A 10,046-nucleotide genomic window follows, 5' to 3' on the forward strand; every position below is an offset into this window, starting at 1 on the left:
TTCAAAAGATATTAACCAAAGACGTTTTCACAGAAATTGAGAAATATCTAAACATCTCACCAAGCCATTTAAAATAATAAATGTTTTCATGTGCTCATTTGAGAAACGAACCGGGGCGACGCCAGAAAATATTTATGTTAACCTTCAATTTGTTACATATTTAGAATTAAACAACAAATATTACTTCTAGGAACTATAGATGGCGACAAAACCCGTCAACATATATTATTTTAAATGGCTTGGTGAGATGTTTAGATATTTCTCAATTTCTGTGAAAACGTCTTTGGTTAATATCTTTTGAACCAATTTATATTTAGAAAGTGTTGGAATTATTCAAATCGACGCATTGGTTCAAAAGATATTTGTGTCATAGTACCATAAACATTTGTTAGTACTCAGATCCTACAAACATCGTTACACGCACAGTCATATGAATTTAGAAGAGCTACGTAAATTCAAGCGAAGAACGAGCTGCCTTTATTAGTATTGTTAAAATTTAAAATAATATTTTCTTTTGGAAGTGCATGTTTAGTTTTTAAAAGGTTAAGAAGCGTCGAAGTGGTATAATTCTTGGGGTTTGAGCCACGACCCCGGCTGTATATTGACCCGCATTTCAAACACTTAGCTTTGGCCGAATCATAGGAACAAACCTCGAAACAATCCCACACTAGAGACATTGAAAGTTTTGAAACAAATTGCAACCGACTCTTTAAAACCTTTCGCTTTTCTACTGTTCCCACGAAAAGGTTCTAAAATAAAGCGAAAACTAAAAAACTACCGAATTTTAGCGCATGGCTACGTCGAGACTCGAAAGTTCTAGATGTTTCAACCCTCCAAGCAGTCCCGCCCCCTCACGTTTCACTTTTCGACGATTCCCACGAAAAGAACCTAAAACAAAAGTTACAAAACTAAAACTAAAACTTTCGAGTATTGACTCCTCCTCCGCGCAAGACAGGGGAAAAAGCGTTCAAGGTGGGGGTAGACCGTAGCCGGACGATCGTCTCCACATATTCATTCTCCTTAGATATAACTTTTACGGAAGAAAATGGGCCAAAATTTCAGTTATCATGTTTTTAATAAGCGCGAAAAAATCCTCGGTTCCTCGGCTATATTTAGACGACCCTCGGACCGAGGCCAAAGGTTTTCCAAATGGCCGAGGCTCGGTTCGATACTTGGTATCCATCATACCTCAAAATTGTCTCTACAACGAGTATTTATACCATTAGCAATTTATATATTTCATTAGTATTCTTAACAACTATAATAACCTGCTGTTCTTAAGATATGAAAAGAAATATCAGGCGAGCTTCAGAATTTTAAATGTTGAAAAAAACTTCGTTAAAAATGAAAATGGATCTAACTATCGGAAAGCCATCTGGTATACCTTCTATAAAGATATAACTTTCTGCTTAAAGTACTAAGCAGCCTACATATATTTAAAAAAAAACGATTGGTTTGTTAACTGGTAGACTAAATGAATAAATTGTAATTTATTATGTTATGTTATTCATAAATCAGAACTGGAAATACTTTTTTTAAATAGTGAAATAAAAAGTAAATGCTTTACAATCAAGAATTCACAAATGAAATGTTTATAGTAAGTACTGTTAATAGCCAAATAAAATGATAAAAGCATTTTAAAACCAGGGTTCATATCAAAAATTAAATTGCAAGTACCAATCTTCTGCACAGACAATAAAACAATAAGACCTGAATTGCGAGATACCATTTGAAACTAACTTAATTGTACCCAAGATTAGCTTCTTTCAATTGCGGTTTGTTCAAAGTAGTTCCAAATAATGACAAAATGTATGTAATTTTCTCGATAATTATGATGATTATTGAGCTCGAGAGCCCAATGACAACGAGAAGGAAGTAAGGCCATGCTAGGTTTTCTGGGGTGTTCATTTCCCCCGAGAATATTTGGTCTTTGTCGGTGATGCATCTATCATTCATCTGGAAAAGTGGTTTATTCAAAGCATCTTCTATAATTCCTGAAGCAAAAAACGTTCGAATCCTGTAAGAAAATGTTTACATAGTTTTTAAGAAAGACCATTTTGCATAAGCCATTTAACATAAAAATATCTTCAATATCTTTGTAAGAGAAATTTGGCGCTGTTACGAAAAATATTAATTTAACTTCTAAGACTTTTTAAATAGACTTTTAGAAAATCATTTTGTTAAGGATTATAATATTTGTTAAGTAAATCTGCTGAGGTTAACGGTAATAGTCAATGTAGGGAGCTGTGGGCTCGCGTGCCAAGAAGAACTAGCTACTACCCTTCTACACATGGTAACCCGGCCACCTGGATTAAAAAGTCGCTTGATGACTTACGCCTAACGTGGTGCCGATTATTATTATTATTAAGCTATAAGACATTTGTTTTTCCAACCAGGGTAAAATACACTCATGTCACCCTACGTTGTGGCGGTCGTAGAAGCAGCGGAAATAACACAGATTTTTAAATGCCGCACTCATCACCTTAAAGAAAAATTTAACTTTTTGAACACACGTTGACTACATATAATAGTTTTAAGAACAAACAATTTAAACAGTTAAACGTCATCGATCCCTTTGACTCTATCGATGTTAAAGAGTCCGGGTCACAAACAATTTATCAAATATATTTATAAATATATCAAATATTTTTACATCATTTCTTATTTATATTTCCGGTATTTCTAAATTTCCTTGTACGACCTTCGATTGATGAATTTATTTATTTCAATTTAAAATATTTTTGTCAATGCAGGCATGAAGCGTCTCGAGACGTGTGAATCTTTCCCGTTCTATTAGTAGGGGTCGATTGTTTCTAAGGCCGCAACCAAGAAAACAATAAAAATAAAACCCAACCTGGCCGAAAAAGAAAGAATTTAGGTTGATCTCAGACGAGTCAAACGGACTTCAATAACTTTCGGTAATATAGGTTAAGTGAAAACCATTGTATAAAATATAGCCTTATCCATTTCCATAGTTTTCAATATCCACTAAAAAGCTTTTAATGTTTAGGACAGGGCTACATGTATGGCACGCCAAAACGGGCAAAATTTTAATCGTTGTTGTTAATATACAATCTCTCGCGACGACGTAGTCAATGTCATTGCGTCGACATAGTTAATTACTAGATTCGCTAGCATGTCTACAAAGCCGATTCTATTTACTAAATACACACCGGAAAATAGAGCGTACTAGCCATGATAAATTCGCACTTGACCAAATAAAAGAGTTATATGTATGTTATCTTTTAACTAAAAAATAAACCATTCAGAAAAATATTTTTATTTTAGGCTAAGGCAACGTTTTTTAAAATAAGAATGGTCACACAGAAGCGTTTTAAAACATTTTATCTCGGATAAGAAAGATTTTATAAATTTGGTTAAGGAAAACGGATTAATTTTTATTTTTATCTTTCATTCGGATTACATTACGGGAGCTAGCTGCTTTCTGCAGATGGATTAACAAATGAGTTAATCTGATTTTGATACAATGAGATCAATATAGGTGGTGTCACACTGAATAACAGATAATCTCAACCCTAAATGATTGTAGATGAATATATTTATGCTGTAATTTTCTTTCTAAGACTAGCAAAAACCGAAAGTAGACGGTCAGAGTAAACTCAATCTTACATCACATTCATCTTTTCCAAAGTATCCCTTTTAATTGTCGTTTCGTTCGTCCAAAAGGCATTGCTTGTGATCCCAAGGTCATTGGGGGCTCTGTAAAGTTTTGGAACGTCATTTCCGGTCGAGCATAATGGTTTGAGTCTTTGCAAGTAGTCGTGCCAAAGAACATACACTCCTTTTCCCTCATTCAAAAAATCAAGTACAGGAGGCCCCTTGAAGGTTCTTAATCTCGAATTCATTTGGTTAATTTTTTTCACTGAAAACTTAAAATATTTTGAAAATTGGTGAAATTTACTTATTCCTTTTTGTTAAATGGTATCAGTCTGCTGAATTTTGTCACAAACACCAAAGGAAAAATATAATTCAGAAAAATATCTTAATATACAGGGTGTCTGAAAATAATCGGCATGGACATTTTTCTCGAAGACCACTTATACTAAAAATCTGATATATTCAGGATAATTATGTTCTCAAGTAATAGACCTCTTTAATCGGTAAGTTTCAGAAGAATCAGAAAATATTTCTTGGATTTGAAAAAAATTATTTTCTCACCGGCATTTGGTAGACAAAAATGTTCAATGACAAAGTTGAAGAGTATACTCTGAAACCTAAGAATACATTTTGTTCTGTGAATTTAGGGCCGTTTGGATCTAGATAATCGGTCCCGAAAAATAACAAGTTGGTACTTCCTAAATCACCCTTTTGTTTTAAAGGTACTTAGTTTTTAGCATATCAAAAATAATTCGAAAGATTATCAACATTGAAAATTTATTTGTTCACAAAAATGGTTCAATTATTCCCCCTTCTGCTGCTTTGCAAGTTTCGCAACGATAAACCAGATTTTGGAAGGTTCTTCTGACCATTTCAGGTGTGACCAAACGGCAGGCTTGAATTATCCTTTGGCGTAAGACATCTTGGTTGTCGACAGGCGTCTGATAAACGTACTCCGAAACGAAACCCCACAGGAAAAATTCAAGCGGGCCCAGGTCGGGTGATCTTGGTGGCCATTGAACCGGACCATTCCATCCTATCCATCGCTGGGGATACTACGAATTTAAGTATTCGACCACTTCGCGGTGTCGATGCGGTGGAGCACCGTCCTGCTGAAACCAAAGTCTTCGAAGATTGGCCAAAGGCAATTCATCCAACTCCGGTGCCACTTCGTTTTGTAAGAAGGCCAAATAGTTTGCTCCAGTAAGGCGGGTTGGAAGAAAAATGGTCTAATTAGACGATCACCCACGAGACCAGCCCATACGTTTAGCCTAAACTGGACTTGGTGGTGATGGGGGAAATGCCAGTGAGGGTTGGAGTCACTCCACAAGTGGTTGTTCTGGTGGTTGAACGGGCCATCTCGCGAATAAGAACAGTCATCAGACACTAAAAGTAAGCTGATCTAGTTACAAAAGTCAAATCGTCGCGCCATATCACCTTCATGGAGTGCTTGATGGAGAGTCGCTCGGAATGGATGACAGCGGTGACGATTTAGGGTTCTCCAGATTTAGTCCCTTGATAAACCAATTCCGCTACTTGCCAATCTTATGCTCGACCTTGGAAATGCCATGAAATAAGCGAGGACATTAATTTCCATGTCAATGTTGTTAGCACTTTCTCCTCGACATCTTGGATTAATATTTCCATAAACAATAAAGTCATGAATAGCACGAAGAACAGTATGCTGATTTGGATTGTTATTAGGATAGCGTCTACTAAATAAACGACCAACTAAAGCAGCGTTTTGATTACCTTCACCAAAATACAACTCGACCATTAGCGCGCACTGTTCTTGAGTATAACGAGGCATGCTTGATGGGTTGTGATTGAATAACGAAAATTGGTTGAAGCGTTTGCTTTAAATACGTTTTAAATTCCCTTTAAGTATGACAAAGGCTAGACAAGAGCGCCATCTTCCTTTGGCTTTGTGAAGAAGTCTGCCTTTATTAATTTTAAGCTTCAAGGGCTTGTTGGATTCAGAGGCGAGGGAGAAAATTGTCGGGCGAAAAAGCCTGTGTGATACGAAAAGAGAACGGAATATGGTTGTCCGCAAATCCCCAGTCCGATCCGCAGACCGCACCGTCAGCGGGGCCTCGCGATTCAGGGGCGAGGGATAAAATTGTCGGGCGAAAAAGCCTATGTGATACGAAAAGAGAACGGAATATGGTTGTCCGCAAATCCCCAGTCCGACCCGCAGACCGCACCGTCAGCGGGGCCTCGCGATTCAGGGGCGAGGGAGAAAATTGTCGGGCGAAAAAGCCTATGTGATACGAAAAGACAACGGAATATGGTTGTCCGCAAATCCCCAGTCCGACCCGCAGACCGCACCGTCAGGGGCCTCGCGATTCAGGGGCGAGGGAGAAAATTGTCGGGCGAAAAAGCCTGTGTGATACGAAAAGAGAACGGAATATGGTTGTCTGCAAATCCCCAGTCCGACCCGCAGACCGCACCGTCAGCGGGGACTCGCGATTCAGGGGTGATGGAGAAAATTGTCGGGCGAAAAAGCCTATGTGTTACGAAAAGAGAACGGAATATGGTTGTCCGCAAATCCCCAGTCCGACCCGCAGACCGCACCGTCAGCGGGGCCTCGCGATTAAGGGGCGAGGGAGAAAATTGTCGGGCGAAAAAGCCTATTGTTACGAAAAGAGAACGGAATATGGTTGTCCGCAAATCCCCAGTCTGACCCGCAGACCGCACCGTCAGCGGGGCCTCGCGATTAAGGGGTGAGGGAGAAAATTGTCGGGCGAAAAGCCTATGCGATACGAAAAGAGAACGGAATATGGTTGTCCGCAAATCCCCAGTCCGACCCGCAGACCGTACCGTCAGCGGGGCCTCGCGATTCAGGGGCGAGGGAGAAAATTGTCGGGCGAAAAAGCCTATGCGATACGAAAAGAGAACGGAATATGGTTGTCCGCAAATCCCCAGTCCGACCCGCAGACCGCACCGTCAGCGGGGCCTCGCCATTAAGGGGCGAGGGAGAAAATTGTCGGGCGAAAAAGCCTATGTGTTACGAAAAGAGAATGGAATATGGTTGTCCGCAAATCCCCAGTCCGACCCGCAGACCGCACCGTCAGCGGGGCCTCGCGGTTAAGGGGCGAGCGAGAAAATTGTCGGGCGAAAAGCCTATGCGATACGAAAAGAGAACGGAATATGGTTGTCCGCAAATCCCCAGTCCGACCCGCAGACCGCACCGTCAGCGGGGCCTCGCGATTCAGGGGCGAGGGAGAAAATTGTCGGGCGAAAAAGCCTATGCGATACGAAAAGAGAACGGAATATGGTTGTCCGCAAATCCCCAGTCCGACCCGCAGACCGCACCGTCAGCGGGGCCTCGCTTTTCAGGGCGGGCACTACTAGTGAACAATCTACTTGTCCCGCTTTTGAGTAAACGCAAAATTTCGTTCCGCCCCAATAGAAGAAATGCGCCCCCCTATAGGGCGGGCACGAAACAAAAACTGTTCAATGGTAAAATTTCAAGCCAAAGTTTATTGAAGACGGCGTGGCTCGGTTGGTAGGCCATGGGGTTTTTGGAGATTACGCAGCGAGCGACTATCTGCGTTTGAATCCTGGCGACGGCGGTAACAAAAATTATTTTAATAATAAATTATTTTTCGCAGCTCCATCTACCGTGTCGTTGCTTTCCACACCAAACAAACAACACTTAACGACATTCCGTCCATAGCAATAGTCCCACTTCGATATATATATCTCGATGTGGAACTAAAAAGGATTGCAATTAGTCAAGCTGCTATATCTTCCAGTTCCGTATTGATTTGCGATAATGGTAATTTGTTCAGGTTATATTATTGAATGTATTTATTATGTCACTTTTAATTGCCTTATATATGTTGGAGGTACAGAAGATTTGTCATCTCAAGAACAAATTTCAACTACAGTGTCCAGTGCTGAAAGTAAAATTTTTAAATTTGATAAGACCAACATGGAATTAATATCCTCTATCTTGAAAACTGAATCGCTCATTTCATGATCTATACCAACTAAAACGAAAAAGTATTTTTTACTATCTGGAAAATAAATTGGCGGTGGAAACACAACTTTGTAATGAGGAATTAACGCTACAAAATGAAAAAAGTAAATTGGATTATTAGAAATTTGATTTAGAAGGAAAAGAGAGGGATTCTAAGCTTCAATTAGAGACTAAAAAACGTAAAGCCATGATAAATCGATGATCAAAATTGGGGCTAAAACTTGGGTGATTGATTTGTTTATATAAAAAAGAGTTCAAATATAGATTAGATATGCCGAAACAAAGTACAGCATAACTACAGGTTGCAAAAGTATTTTATAATAGGCTTTTTTCTAATGACTTGAGCATACAATTCAGGCTCTTTCTATGTTCTGTAAAAGGATATCATAGTCTTCGTAAAGATGGCTAAGAACCATTTGCCAGGTTTATGACAGTTCTGTCTTAGAGCTGCCTTACAATGTAGATATGTCATTGAGGCGATTAGGGTAAGCCATCCAGTGACGGATTTTGACTACTGGAGGCCCTGTCCTTAAAATACCATTAAGGTCCAAGTCATAGAGCATCAACGTCGTTAAAGCAAGTCGCGGCTTTGAGAAGGTGCTTAAATATTCTCAGTTTGGAAACTTTAAATTTGTAGATAAAATGGGTACATGAGTACCAAAAGAAAAGCTTGTTTTCAATTTTGACAATATTACAACAGGCGCTATTTACTCGTATTTAAAATTCCTCGAAAATAGTCGCGTGCTGCTTTAAATATTTCGTCGCTTGAGTTTACGTAGCTCGTTTAAAATCATGACTATGTTCGTGTAACGATGTTGGTAGGATCTGAGTATTAATTTAGGTTTATGGTACTAATATTTAAAAATTTTAATTACATAGAAAGGTAGAGACAAACGTTATAAAAGGTAGAGAAAACGTAATAAAAGGTAGAGACAAACGTTATAAAAGGTAGAGAAAACGTAATAAAAGGTAGAGAAAACGTAATAAAAGGTAGAGACAAACGTTATAAAACGTATGTACTGTACTACTATGTCTGTCTGTCTGTCTGTCAGGGTGTCTGTCCTGCGAACGCGTACGCATTTGCGTAGCAAAGTGTAATCATTGCGTACGCATTATCTCGAAATTGCTTGGAATTAGGGAACGAAGTCGGAAGGTTGCAAAACCACCGTGTGATGGTGAGCGTTAATTGATAAATTTGCGGTTGGGTTGTGTTTGGTTGTTGCTTTTCGTTAACGCTCACCGTCGCGGCAGTTTTAACTCAGTTAGATTGGAAATGTTTTTGTAATGTTTTTGTAATGTTTATGTGTGGGAATGTATGTATGCGCGTTTTTTCTCCAACTCCTTCTTATTGACCTTTGGGACGGACCGAGTATTGAGTGTTATGGCAACCTTTCAACTTCCAATGGCAGGGTTTCCACCAATTGTATACGGTATTCGTCTAAGTGTCAATTTGCGGTCGCATCGGGCGGGATTTGAACCACAGAACCACCGACACTTGTTACGCTTCATTGAAAATTAGACCTTCAGCTTTATCGGAAGCGTATTTAATAGAGTACGAAATTTTGGTTTAAATGAAATAGAATTGAAATTGAAATTATTGCATCGAAGAAATTCTAATATACCGATTTCTCTAGGGATGTTTATTTTCCGGAAAAATAAAAATTTGAAACATTACTTTTTAAGGGTTTTTAATGTTTTTAACTTTTTATCGATATAAAATGTCTAATATCAGTAAACATACTACAAAACATTAAAAGCGTTACATTGTTAATCAGTTTAAACTAGTCTAGAGGTTTAGTTTTACTTTCAGATTCGAAAAAATGAAACGAAAATACCGCTTTATTTCAATTTGCAAACAATATATTAGACTAATCATGGAATGAAAATTTTCCGAGCGGGAAATTTTCCGACTTACAACACTAGATTTCTCTATTGATTAAAAACAAATGCGCCACCCAGGTTTCGAACCCAGGCCATTCGGCTTGGCAGTCGAGCGCTCTACCACATAATTTTTATATGAATGAATTTAGGAAGGCCTAATCTGTTTTTTTTTACGAATGAAATTATGTTGATTTAATCTTGTTAAAGTCTACATTTTTTACGTATGAAATTTTAAAGGTAAAATCTTGTTTTAAAATATAAAAAGTATCTGGGTTTCAGGCAAAGTAAGGGTTTTATGTTATTTTTACTGCTCGAGATAACGTTGTTTTTTTTTGTCTATTCTTGGGTATTGTTGGTTTTTTAAGCTTATTTTTCGAAATAGTTCAGTTTTAGTGGAACCTTTCAAGTGGTTACATCGTGGCTCAAAGCTTATCTAGAAAAAGATGTCCAAAAACTTCAGGAGAAGCCGATAAGGCATCTAATACTCCTAGGGTGCGCAAACCTCTTTTAAACTCTAAAATATTTTGCAAACAACGTTCTATAACTAGAAATTTTGAAATTT

The sequence above is a fragment of the Leiobunum rupestre genome, chromosome 1 (assembly GCF_980474605.1).
Source record: "Leiobunum rupestre chromosome 1, qqLeiRupe1.1.hap1, whole genome shotgun sequence".
Taxonomy (NCBI): Eukaryota; Metazoa; Arthropoda; class Arachnida; order Opiliones; family Sclerosomatidae; genus Leiobunum; species Leiobunum rupestre.